At 39.6% G+C, this 13914-nt stretch overlaps 1 protein-coding gene and 1 long non-coding RNA gene across 3 annotated transcripts in view; both read right to left on the bottom strand.

The window, feature by feature from the left end:
* Window positions 1–13914, bottom strand: part of SPAG16 (sperm associated antigen 16) — a 419391-nt gene that overhangs the window by 25150 nt on the left and 380327 nt on the right. The window lies entirely within an intron of this gene.
* On the bottom strand, window positions 10012–12218 carry LOC140657693 (uncharacterized). The gene is made up of 3 exons (XR_012044431.1): window positions 12135–12218; window positions 11620–11672; window positions 10012–10041 (listed from the first exon to the last, which is right to left on the bottom strand). It is a non-coding gene; the product is annotated as an uncharacterized lncRNA (long non-coding RNA).

Here is a 13914-nt window from a genome sequence, read left to right as displayed (position 1 = left end):
TAGCTATAAACGTTGCCTTAAACAAGCTCAGTCTACGGCTCTACTACAGCATTTGCATACCATGTTATTTTAATCATAAGTAATTACTGAGAAACAAAAGCAACTCCTGGCAGGATAAGAACTGTAATAAAGAAATCATCAAAAACATCAGGGGATTTCTATTAAAACCAGATTTAAGAGGGTCATTTTTTAATTTTAATATTGCCAGCGTAAAACATAATTTAATGCAAGAGAGTTCAGCTTTTATTTAGGCAGTTATCCTACTGGATTAATATAATGGTAAAAAAACAAAAAAGGTCAATATTTGTATTTAATCTATTCTAGTGCCGAATTAAGTTAACAGTGCTCGTGCTGAATCCATCTTGGGGGAGGTGGATCTTTCGTTTCAGGATCACGGCAGCATGACAAGATGTCTCGTATTGTACCAGAAGGATCCCTGAGCTTAGAACCTCGTCTCAGGGTTTCAGTGACGAAAAGATGTCTGCCCATCCCATGTCTATATGCAGATATGCTCAGTTCTTATATCGGTATACTTCTGCGGATTTTCAGCAATGTCAAGCCAGTGTAGCACCAGTGGAATAAGGAAGAGAATCAAGCCCCGATCCCTCTCTCTTATATGCGTCTCAGCTCTCATGTGGAACCTCACAGACATGAATCAGAAAGCCAAGGGTTTCCTCCCAAGAGAAAAAAGGCGGACTACTGCTGCATAGCTAGCGCTTTGCCATTAGATACTCCTTACAACCACCAGAAGTAGAGGAGGAGATAAAAAGAGGAAGAGATCAAACTAGTGCATATTCTCATTCATTTACATTAAGTAACTTTGTATCTGAGCATAAAGCTGGCTGCAGAATACTTGGGAAAAAATCACTGTAAGGCAGATTTGTTCACAGTTCTCATCGCATGGTCCTTTTGCATGCAAAATTCACATTAACTTGTGCATTTGAAACACAGACAGGATTCTACACAAATTTGCCCAGGCATCCTCAATGTATATTAATGCAGATACCAGAATAAAAACCAGTCAGGCTCTGCATACTTGTCTGTAAGGGCACTTCAAAAATACAATCCAAATTCTCTTTTGAAGATGATATTTGAAATTTCCTGTCCACACTGGGAGAGAGGGAGGTTTTCCAGGCAATTTAGAACTACTACTACTTCCAGGTAGATAGGAATCAACCCATCCAGCCGGCCATCCAAATATTAAATGAAAGAATGGCTGTTGTCCAAAGCTGGGTTTCTGATAGCTGCAGATTGGAGAGGCCGTGGAAGAGCTGTCATTACCAACAGATTTATGTTCTGTAGTATCCTGGCAGCAGATGCTGCTGTTGCTGTGAGGATCTACAGCACCGGGGATGGATGAGAGTGCCTTTCTGTTGTGGCACCAGAGAGACTTGTCAAGTGCCCAAAAGCATCTGCAGGAAGCTGCAAGACAGAAGATTGTTTCTTATTCAAATGGGCATAAACTCCCCACACAGAGACAGAGAGAAAAACATGGGCTGGGAAGAGGTGTACAGGGTAAATAATTAAGAAACTACAATGCTGGGAAAATGAAGCTTCGGAGAAAGCAACAGAAACCCACATGCTCATTGAAATGAGAAATGTGACATTTAAATGACCCAGTAAGTTTCTATGAACAGTCATGGTAGGTGTGTTGTTATAGTGTTGAAGGGATTTCAGCCCTCATACTTCAGGACATAAGGCAGTTGCTACCTGCTTGAGGTTGGCCAGAACCACCACCCCCCTCCCCCCCCTCCCCAGCATGTTATTGCTGAATTATCCATTATAGGGGTCTTAAACCATTTTCTGAAGCATCTGGTCTTGGCTTCTGTCAAAGGCAAGACACCTTAGCAACTCCATATGAACCATTACTCTGATGCATTATGACAATCTCTGTGTTCCTACAAATGTCGAGATTAAACTCAATTTTGATTTCAGCTAAATGGGTCGCTTTACAAAAATAGTTCGTAGAAATACTCAGTGGAAAAAAGAGAGGACAGTAACCTGCTCAGAATCCTCTGCGACGATGATAATTAAAATATAGCATCAAGGGCTTTGCCTAGAAATGATTTTAATAAGAATCGTATTATACCGTACAATGTAATGTCAGGTAATAGGTATTCCCAGTCAATTGCCAACCCATCACACTGGATTGAGGAGATTAGTTTGATGGCTGTTTAGTTGCTCTGATGGTGCGTTGTGACAAACCCTCTAAAAGGTTAACCTGGATTGCAACTGTTCTTGATAGTAAAGAAAACATTAACTAGAAAGCCTGGATGAATGCTAACTTAGCAAGGCTGACAGTGCCAAAAGAGCCCTATCAAGAACAATGAAAAATTATCCCTGGGGTTTAAGCTAAAAAAGGGCACTGAATGATTTCCGAAAAAGTGAAAACTCTTTTGATTTTAAATCCTTCTAAAGCAAAGTCAAGTTGAAGCTGTCACCATAATCTGAATGGAAGTTTCATTTCAAATCCCTCACAGCCTATAATGTTCTGATTTTAAAGGTTAAGCAAGCAATAGAAACGCAGGTTGATTAACCCTTCTCTTCCCCCGTCCCAAACCCCAAACCAACTCAACGAACCCAAACCAGCTAAAGTAGTCAGAGGCCAAATTTAATGTGGTGGCTGACAGCTGATGGAAGCATTGATGGGGGAGGAGGAAGATCAGGAAAACAGGAACTCTACCAAACTGGAAAATGATGTCTTAGAAGACTTCACTCATCTTAAACTTCTGGCATCAGCCACTTGGTAAAAGAGAGAGAGAGAGAAGAGTTCTCATCAGAAAACTTTTTAACATATATGAACATATGAGGAAAACATCTTGTTCCCCTTTGCTGGTCTGGTCTGTCAGAATGAACAATTCCCACTCCAAAGCAATCTCCTCCTACTACTTTATTCAAAATACTTTGTTTTACAACACACTGGATAAGATCATTTACAGATCTCCCAAGTCCTTCTTTCTCCCTGCAAAGCCTGGGAGCTATATCTCTCTTCCCTCCAGAAGAGGAAGGACTTATGCTAATTAAAATCACTTCTCTTTGGGAAGAGGAACATTTTTCTGTACCAGTATTTTCAGTACAGCCTTACAAGCTCTCCTCTTCTTCACAAAGCAAGAAACACAAATGACCTTTTCTATGTATGTGAGAACTCCCAGACAGCAGGGATAAAGATCTGCAGGTTCGGAAAGACACACAGGACATATATAGAGAGGGGAGGAAACATTTCACTAAAACCTTAGTAAAGGTATATAAATTTTCAGTATGTGAATATCTTCATCAGCTTCTGGTGAAGGAATGGCTTCCAAGAAGCTATTCATATGTGCAAACTTAAGCATGTGCTTCACTGTACTGAGATAGATTATTTCTCTGGTTCTCTTAATAATTACTTCCCTGACAGGCTGCCACTCTTTCTCTCGCTTTTATCAATGCAGCCACTCACTGGCATGCAACCTATCTCTCGATTTATGTCATCTCTAAATTTGCATCACACGAAGCTGAATGACTAGATGACAAAGTTCTGGAGATCTGATGACTTCACATATATCATTGACTTAACCTGTTTTCCTCTTCTGCAGAGGAAAGGCCATACAATAAGAGGAATGACACAAAATTACTGTCTTCCAACCCTAAGAAAGGAATGAAGCTTTTCTCGGAGAGCTTAGGTTCAACGTGGCATCAATCCAAGGCAGATCTCCAGCTCAAGGAGATTCATGGTTTTGCTATCAATAAGGGAAGACAAATTGACTTGCTCCTGTCTGAATTTTTCCCCCCAGATGCTCTCCCTAATGAATGCATCAGGAATCACAACCCCCCACTGCATAAAAATGAAAGACCTCTGCAATATACCTCTGAACTTGAGCAAGAAAGTGCTGGGTGGTTACACAGGACCCAGTTTGATGAAGTTGCTTATTTCAAGCTCTAGGCACCTTCAGCATCAAAGTCTAACAACAGAATCAATAACCAGAAACCACAGCCACAACAGAAGAGCCAACAGCATAGCAACGCTTCTCGGAAGACTTCAATATCCTCCATTCTAGCTGAGAACTGTAAGAAATACTTTGTTTTAAGCTGGCTAACATTGGAAAATCAAATCCTAAGGGATTAAAGTGTTGATACATGTCTCAGTAAGGTTTTACATGGGGATGGGAAACACCATGATATACGGGATAGTTAAGCACTCCACTCTTGTTCCAGACATCTAGCAAGAGGCAAAAGACATAATTATCAACACCATCTTGACAATTCAGGAAAAAAACTCTAAGGGAATCCCAGTCTTTTAAGCTCCATTAAGAATAAGTTGGAAATCCCATCACGTCAAGCCTTCAAGGTCCTGCAATATGTCCATAGTTAAGTCCCATGGTTGTCATTGGGGAACCACTGCTACAGCACTAAAGGTTTCTGTGTCTGTAACAATTTGTAATTAGGGAGTTTTCATATAGAAGGAACAGAGATTTGCTGGATTTTGTAACCAAGCTAACTAGAACAGCAATGTGGGTACGAGAAGGGAGTACAATTTCCACAAACGGGCAAGGAAGAAAAATGATGTCAACAGCCATAACCTGAACAAAAGAAGAAATCATATAGCCATCAAGGCAGGAAAAAAGTTTCAGCATGCATTAGGAAGCCTGGCCAGCTGCCCTGTGAGCACAGCGCCTTTGTATCTGTTCAACACACTCCTCTCACGTGAATCTCCTTTCAAAAATGTCCTTCTGCCAAAGTAACTTATCTGTCACTGAGGACACCCCTTCACTCTTATTGCTGAAAAAACATTTCCATTGGAAATGCAAAACCAACAGGCAGATGTTAAAAAAGGGTTATTTACATCACAGGAAGCAATTCCACATAATTTTAAATTTTCTGTCTGCATTATGTCTTATGTCCTGATATTAAAGCCGTTAAATTAGGTTAGAATCCTGTCCATTGACTGCAGAACTACTCATAATTTAATCTTCCTAATAACATTAAGAGTGCAGTAGGATCCTTCCAAACTAAGGGTAGGATGATCTATTAGCATTTCAAGTGTGTTTTCATGCAGAATTACTGATAACAATACAAACAAATTCTATAAAGTATGAGTAGTCTCAATACGTTATTTACTGAAACCTGAAAATAGAACCACTGCCTCATCAACAGTACAGTTTAGGCTTTTTAGGAGACTTCTGCAGAATTTATTAGAGATGAAATCAAAAGTGTTCTGTAAAAGCATAATGGGGTTCTGTAGAAATGATTCAGAAATCCTGCTGTGGTGAGCAGAGAGTTCTTTTTACTCTGTGTAATTGTAAAAACAGTGAAATGAATAGAGAATTAAGGGGCAGATACTTGGCATTGGCTCAGTGAAAGTAGGATTAGTCTACCTGCTGTGGATCGGGAGCTGCAGGTTTCTGTACATGCATTTACAAACTCCACAGAAAAATGAACGCATGTTTACCTTCCTTGCATTCATTCTGGGGTGATCTATTAAATGAAAACTGAATGAAGTATACAGAGAAGTGCTTACAGTCCAACAAAGACTACACATTGAATACATCCAACTATCTCCTACTCTATTTTCAATTACTTTCCCTTTCACGTATTTACCCCCACTACATGCAAACTCTTTAGAAAATATCATATAAGCAAGTATAAGCTCTTGTGAACACACTTTTCTGAAACAGAATGATACAACTCTTCCAAAGTAAGTTTGAAGTGCCTTTTTTTGGGACACTGCTTGTAAGGATCTTGTGTAAGTAACAAAACAGAACAGATTTTTCTGCCTTTTAAGAGGTTTCTATGCCAGACTAACTCCAAGGGTGAAGCCACGTGCATTTAAAAGGCTACTCTGTGTTCCAATCACTGTGCGCAAGTAAATATTAAAAAACAGTGAAAATGAACCAGGAGTTAGGATGAGATATAGCTAGAAATTTCTAAATTAGTTGGTTCCAATAGTTATGACACATCAAGAAAAAACAGGCAGAAGAGCACCATATCATTAGATTTGGGATAAGGACTAAAGCACAGGTTTTACTTTTCATGTGGTGTCAAATGCTCATATTTAAAGTACACTGAAAAGTATTAGTTACCGTTTCTACTGGTCACGTCCATTTCTTATCACTTGCACCAGAAAACAAAATAACAAAATCCACGGCATCACTTCAGGATAGAAATTACATATCTGTAAATGTATTTTTCCATAAATGACTCCTAGCATGTTTGAAACAATAAATCATCTCCTTTTTTCATCTGTTTCTATCTCCTTTTAATGTCTTGTTTAGTTATCTTAGCAATACTTTTTTTTTTTAACCCAGGCTAAGAAAGAGTCCAGGATTCATGAATTTAAGAAGCGTTTTTGGCTTTGCTGACAGCCCTAAGGGACCCCACTGTGGGCAGCAGGAGATGAGCATGCAGTCAGGAATGATATCCCTTCTCTTATGACCTCCAGTTTTCTTGACAGACAAAACACCTCGCAGAGTTGTAAGATAAAGGTCTGAGATGATTTTTGAGGCCACAAAGATTCTGAAAGTCATTTTTATATTCTTTTTAATGGTATAAAAAAGGGACAGCAGCAATACTAGTGCTATAAATGACTTTATGAAGAATCCCTCCTGATCTTCACACCCCAGACTCTCTGTCACAGGCACAAGTCTAATGTTTTCATTCATCATCTCAGTGTAGATAAAAATGATCCATTTTTTGAGGAGCTTATTGTCTTTGGATTACTTCTTCAAAACACATAACCTTATCTATTCAAGGTGGATGCCTGGCTCAGCCATGACCTTGTCAATCTCATTAAGTCTTGAATGAATTTTCTCAAATTTTCTTATCAATCAAGGTAATTGCTTCTTGCAGGAAATCCAATCTTCTGTTAACCACATCATTACCTGGTGATCGAAGTCCTCAAACTCTGTGTAAGCTGGAATCACACAAATCACCCAAGAGAACAGAGAAGCCTAAATTTATAAACAAATCTCCACATCATTTCCATTTCAGCAGCTATTCCCCAGTTTGTCAGATACCTTGAACTATTTTTAAGAATTAAAAATACTTTTACAGCCTAGTTTTACATCAGGCTTTAGAGTCATAAAAGATGACGCTATCCTTGCAAAGGTCGTGTAAGATGAGAAGAACATGAAAAGAAGAAAGAAAAAAAATCTCTGCAAGAAGTGGATTTTAAGCAGGGATCTGAATAGTATAGTAAGTAAAAAGCTAAGAATATGAGAAAATCCGTACAGATGGGGCGAAAGGTCCATTTAATCTAAATCCTCCCTACCTGGGAAAGAGTCTAAGAACAGGGCAGGAACGTAGTGATATTTCCTCAGAGTAGTTTCCCGGCCATCAGCAACCTGGAGCTTTCCTGAGCCGGGGCAGTCTGGTTATATTTAACAGCCCACACTGGATTTTTCTTTTGTGATTCCGGCCAGCTGATTTGAACCCACACAAGCTTTTAGCACATACAATATCTCCATCTCTCTTTTACCCATGAGTGGCTTGGATGCCATGCTAATTCAGGCCAGAGAGAAAATGCTTAACTTTGAAATACGGGAATGTAATTAAGATGATTGTGAAGAAAGGTTTGGGGAGGGCTGGGAGCAAGTAAGGAAAGTTGCTGTTCTGTTGATACAGGTCATGGTCAGAAAGATTTACCAAGAGGTGCCCTACTTTCAGAGAGACTACATGTGTTCTTCTTCTACCAATGCAATAGCTCCCATGCTGTAGAGACTGGTGTTACATGCTAGTAACTCTGAGCTTTTATGAATCAAAAATAATTATTTCATGCACAAAAATAATTACTATTTCAATTAATCTTTTTACCAACGTATATCGATGATCTTTATTTTCCACATTTGTCAAAAAAATATATTAATATAGAAAACTGCCTTATCCTCTCTCCTAAGGATCTAGGCAGAAGTCCTTGTCCTGTTAAGTTGGTGAGGATACCATCGTTAACTTCAGCGCAGCCAAGATTTTTGCTATTGGTGTGTTGTAGCGAAGCTGGTGGGAAATCTTACCAGGTCCCTGAACAAAATGAGCAAATTCCTACTCACATACAAATCTGAGGTGACTATGCACACAAACAAGCGTACACGTATAGTAAATCCTTTAACTATCTGGCGTTATGTATATATGGACTTTCTACAAACTTTAATGTAAGAAGATACCCAGTCCAGCCAGCCACATATCTATATGCCTTCCAATTCACCCCAATTAACACTTACACAACTGTTGGGGCTGTCGGTGTTCTCTGCGAAGGAGGGACACTGGATGATGGTACCAAATGCACTCATGTCAAACTCTGCTCTCTCAGGAAAACTATGTTTAAACTTCCTCTCATGTCGTGTCCTGTTCCACACAACACAAGTAATTCATCGTATTGCAAACCTTATTTTGCACTACAGTAAGCATTTCTCAGTCTGTTAAGCTGCAGATTAATTTTCCTCCCATCTCAAGTCTGTTACGTTATTGGAATGGTTACTTTCCTTCTGTTTCCAAACTTATTAGCTTAATAGAATAACTCAGATCGAATGCATGAGATGGAAAGGTGCTTCCCAGTGGTTACAGTCTCTTTGGCTAGTATTTCATTAACACTAGTACTTCTCCTGATCACAACTAATCCATACTCATTCGTTAAACTTACTGGGCAATACGGAGTTAGAGTGCACAGCTGCAACAGAGAGAAACTTCCAGAGGACGTGCGTGAACCCACTGCCTCAAGCCATCTCTGATGCCACACAGTGAGCCAAAAGGACCAGGCATTTGCATGCTCAGCAAAGATAACCACAGCTTGAAGATAACGTGGGGTTTTGCTTGTTTGGAAGAATTACAACTTCAAGTCTTCTGGAAAAGACTCAGAAAAGACCTAAGGCAAATCTAGGACCTAAGACAGACTCTGCTTGATGTGAAGCGGGAAGTGTTTTACCTCTTGCAAGGACTACCTGGCACTACACTTTCCAAGTGACCATGGCCACTCAGCATCACCAGTAGACTTTGGCACGTCCAGAAACAGACCCCAGCTCCACTCTGGAAACTGTCACATATTGCAGACCTAATGATTTATAATTACAGTCAGATTTCCATTATTTCGTTCCCCTTCCCCCACAAGAAACCTAACACTATGACTGAAACAGAATAATCACTTTTATGGAGGCTTTTGTAAGAAGATCACTAAGAAGAACAGAAAATATGTTTTCACCAGAGAATTGTGGCTATCCGCCGGAGGACTGAAGAACAAGAAAATGACTGTGATTGTACTTTACAGTTCACCTCTTAGACAAACACAAGGAACACAAGGAACCCAAGGACAAGGGCAGCACAGAAAAGGAGATGCATGAGTGAGCTACACAAGGTCAGCAGCCACTTTATTTTCCCTTTTACGTGACCTAAATCTTCCCCTTTTATCTCTTGCTCTGGTCTCATAAGGAAAATAAATGCTGGATTTCCGGATAGCCTGCACTTGCACAATGACTATATTTAAGCCTGAAAAAGATTTTTGGCTGACTGCAAAATTTCCAAAGACATGTTTTGCATTAAAAATAAGACAAAGGCAACCACAAGGTTTTCATCTTTTCAGAAGTGGAATTCTCCACAGTCGGTGCCCATCCAAGGCAGGAAACGACAGCTTTCCACTCACAACGTCCTAGGTCGCTCTGGAGAACCTGGGGAGTCCTTACAGCATGCATTTCAATACTGCTAACTAGGAGGAGTCAGTCATTAGCAATAAACTTAGCCTCAGATAAACAGCAGATGGAAAAATCAGAATAAAGAAAGATCCCAAAATGCAATAAACAGCAGCTTTTGTTAAGTGGGAGGAAACGATGTTGTGGATGCATTAGTGCCGTGGAGAAGACTGCAAAAGATGACTATGTCCAGCCTTAAAACTATCTATTCAGAAAAATATTCACAAATTACAATTACTTACATAGAAGATATTCACAAAATGAGCTTCAGTCTTCTCTCTCTCTTCTCTCTATAGGTGAAGGTGAAAGATGGGCCTCTCCAGAGAACATGCCAGAGAAGTCTAACCTCAGGGCTTTGAATGGCCTCCAGCAAAACCGATCTCTCTCCACCAGCCTAAAAAGGGATCGAAGGGAGTTTGGCCTTCCAAACCTGAGCTTAGCTTATATAACCTCACATAGTGGAAGCCTAAAAAAGCTCTTTCTGGGGATGTTTAGTCCATTCTGATAGGCGTCTCACATGCCTACAATAATGACAGGATCTCAAGAAGTGACATTATTATACAGCGAGAGCTTTATTTTATCATTTTTATTAGCCTAGTCTATGTGCTGGTATCCCCACAGGGACCTCAATCAATGATTAGGGCTCTGTTCAGCACCAAAATATATTCCTATATAATCAGAGTGGGATCCCAATAAACTGTCACACCATTACTATATGCTAAGAACATACTGCTGACATTTAAGCTGGTAAATTAATATCTTAATTTTTTTAAATGACTACAGCAGTGTGTTTACAGATGCAGAATTAAGCCTTTGCTCTATTATTCATGAACACTGTTGCTACTGATGTGAATGTCTCATATACTAATTGAGTTTAAAGGTTATGGTGCACCCTTCCAGATGTAGTGGCCCTTTTAATCAGCAAAACAAATAATGCAGCACATTCATTAACAAGATTTTAAAAATCTTTTTGGATGATAGACAGAAGTCAAGCATTAAAAATATTCACTTGAAATTCCCTTTTTCTAATGCTTAATGTTCCTTGCCTATAGGTATGGAATTATCTGTAAAGCTAATTCGAAGGTAAAAATAAATATAAAATTATTGCTAAATAAATGATTGCTTCTTTGTTGCTCATGCATCATATAATTAATACCATGATGTGATCTAACATGTTAAGGAAATAAGAATTTGCCGTCAGCAGGCTGAAAGAAATTTGTTTATTAGTTTACTGTGATTCAATTTATGAGAATGTGCTTCATTGATCTTTGCAAAAGAACTTTAATTGGAAATGAATATCACAATCTATTTACCACACCACTAAACCCAGTCTGCTACAGTTCATTAAAACTACACCTGCTATTTAATTTTCCAATAAGAGAAAAACTTTGAATTAATACAATAAGAAGCAGTTAGAAAGTAGGCTCAGTAGACCACTGTTTTAATCAAGGTGTTCCTTGCGTGCCCTTATGAAATTCTGCTAGGAGCTGATTTGGATTTTGTGTAGCATTTACATCAGAGCTTGACATCAGACACTGTGCATTTTGATTACTACTTTCAACATGCAAAGTCATTCCTCCTTTGCCTGAAAGATCTAAACCCTATATCCAGCATGCAGATTCAGAAGAAATATTTGAATGCTTTGGACCGTTGATGCTCCTGCCCTAAAGCAAGGGCAAAAAGACCAAAATGACCTTTTCATCTCTTGTGTGATCTCTGGAGATTTAACCTGGGGGGCAGTGTCACCTGTACCTAAAGAAGTGAATCGAGGAAGAAGAGAACAGGGTATAATATCCTCATGTCCTCATCCCCATATTTCAGCAAGAGTCAGAGCAATCCTAAAGGTCTTGGAGTGTCTAGAAACTGTATTATTTGTGGGCTTTTTCCAAGGACATATGCCACATCTGCCACCTTTATTACTAGGTGGGGCAAGGGGTCCCTTTTAGCTGGCTGACTATGGATTAAGAGTTACCTGGCTCCATGTTTTGTGATAACACGGTCACCGAATCCAGGATAGAGGTCCCTCTGCCAAAAGAGTGAAAATAAAGCAAAACCATTACCAGGTTCAGCTGGCTTAATGCAGGTCTTCACACAGCACTCCTCTGAGCCACAGCACATCCTCATGGCTCAGTTGAGATTTATAAGCACTTACAGTTTGTCAGAAAGGTTAAATTCCTGGCAACATTGCATGGCGGCCCAGGACTAAGTGCAAAGTCAGGGTTGTTATCCTTAGCATTTAATACAACAGGACAGCAGGAAGCATGCAGGATGAGCTGAAAGAAGAGAAAGGCTGAGCCCCAGGGACTATGAACGTGCCATGAGCAGCTACCACTACGACCCACTGCAATGAGCATCCCACCTCCCCAAAGAATCAGCAGGAGCCATGGCATGGCTTGTCAGTGTAACAAAGCATCCCGCCACGCAGCAGCAGTACCCAGTTACTCAGGTGAGCAGCTGGCCATGTGAAGTGACGCACACTGAACATACTTTACATCAGAGATGAATGAAAAATTCATTGGGGATAACAAAAGATTGATTTGGCGCTCTCTGACAGTTTTTCATGACTGCTTCACTGGAGTCTCTTCTAGTCAACATACCTGTGAAAACAGCAACAAACCCCTAACTGGGCTAGGACTGGGACATTTTCCCCCAAATAAACATCACACTTAGAAGTAGCCCCCCGCCCCCTTCTTCCCACTGGTCAGTCATTTCTGTGCTTAACTGTGGGGCCGAGACTTAGTCTTGATTTAGTAAAGTTCCTCAAGAGTGAGCTTGCTAAAAATATATAGCTCTTCCTGATGTAATCTTCCTGATTAAAAAACAAGACCGCAGTGAAACACTGTAGTCTCCTTCACAAAGCCTTTTTCATTTTAACACAGTGTCTAATTAATAGGATTCTTTTAACATGATTACCCTTTCTACAATTTTTTAAGAGGTTCTGAAAAATTAATTCTTTTACAGGTTATACTCAGATTGTTATAATTTTTCATTAAAGATGTTTTGCGGGGTCAACTTCTGACCCTGCATTTTGCAAAAATGGAAGGCACTAACTACTGCAGAGTTATCATAGATTCATCACGTCAGGAAAACATGGTATTGTAAAGCCTCATTGGGAACTTTGCCCTCTGGCTAGTCAGACCGTCTCTGACAGAATTATATTTTTCCTCTAGAAACACCCATTTGTCAAAATTGAAACTGCTCCCTGAATGAAGAGGTTTCAGGTGATTCTCCAGACCTGGAAAAATGTTGGAAAAAATTTAGGAATGACCGGAATGTTCATTCTGACATCTTTGGGATGAGAAATCTCAAAGGGAGGTTTGCTTAAAGCCGCTTTTCATTTTGAAATTTAATTTCACGTCTATTTCCAAAAAGGTTAAATATAAAATGAAAAAGAATGAAGCTTGTAATGAAATATTTGGAAGATATCAAAAATAAATACGCTGAAAATATCAAAAGTAAATATTTTCAGTGGCCACCTGATTTTTTCCCCCTGTATGCTAATGTATGATGATTGTCAGATCACCTTTTATCTCAAGTGGGAATATTTTTACAGGAAGGGATGAACGGTTTCCGTTTAGGTCTGTTCTGCGTCCTGTGAAGAGAGGGCTTTTCGGTGAGCACCTATGCAGAAAACGCAGGAGGGGTGCTGACAACACGGCCAGGCACTTTGGAAGGCCAAGATCTGCCGAGGATGGAGGCGGCTCAGTGGGCTGTATGACAAGTTGCACTAATGCTTCATCGCATCAGATGAAGGAAAGCCCTTTAGCAGGGCCCATTTTTTCTGACTTTCTGCATGGGCCTATAAGTTGGACTGTTACATTAATTTTCCTGCACGTAAATTGTTCCCTACTGGCTTGTGAAAGTATGATTAATATTCTTCAGGAATCTGTTATTAATTCTTCATTACAGTGTAGTCACACAAAAGGCAAGGGGAATATTATGTCTGGCTTGTTGCACCTCACCAACCATTTCAATAAATATCTTAAAGAACAGAGGGTGTGCAGAGAATGAAGAGTACCAGGAACTGCTTACATTCCATGCACTGCAAAATAGATCACCAATCTGTCTGATTTAATAAAAAAATAGTACAGAGCAGAGTTAAATCATAGAGTTGGATGTTGAAAAGTACACTACTGTGAATGTGCCTTAATATATTCAGCACTGAGATGGATATGTATTATATATGTTATTTATTTAGCTGCACAAAGGCAAAAAGGTGGCTTTTATATGCTATACTGTTCTAATAAATATCGTGGTTCCAAAACAA

This window comes from Ciconia boyciana, chromosome 10 (assembly GCF_034638445.1).
Source record: "Ciconia boyciana chromosome 10, ASM3463844v1, whole genome shotgun sequence".
Classification (NCBI taxonomy): Eukaryota; Metazoa; Chordata; class Aves; order Ciconiiformes; family Ciconiidae; genus Ciconia; species Ciconia boyciana.
This window is presented reverse-complemented; position numbering and strand designations above follow the sequence as displayed.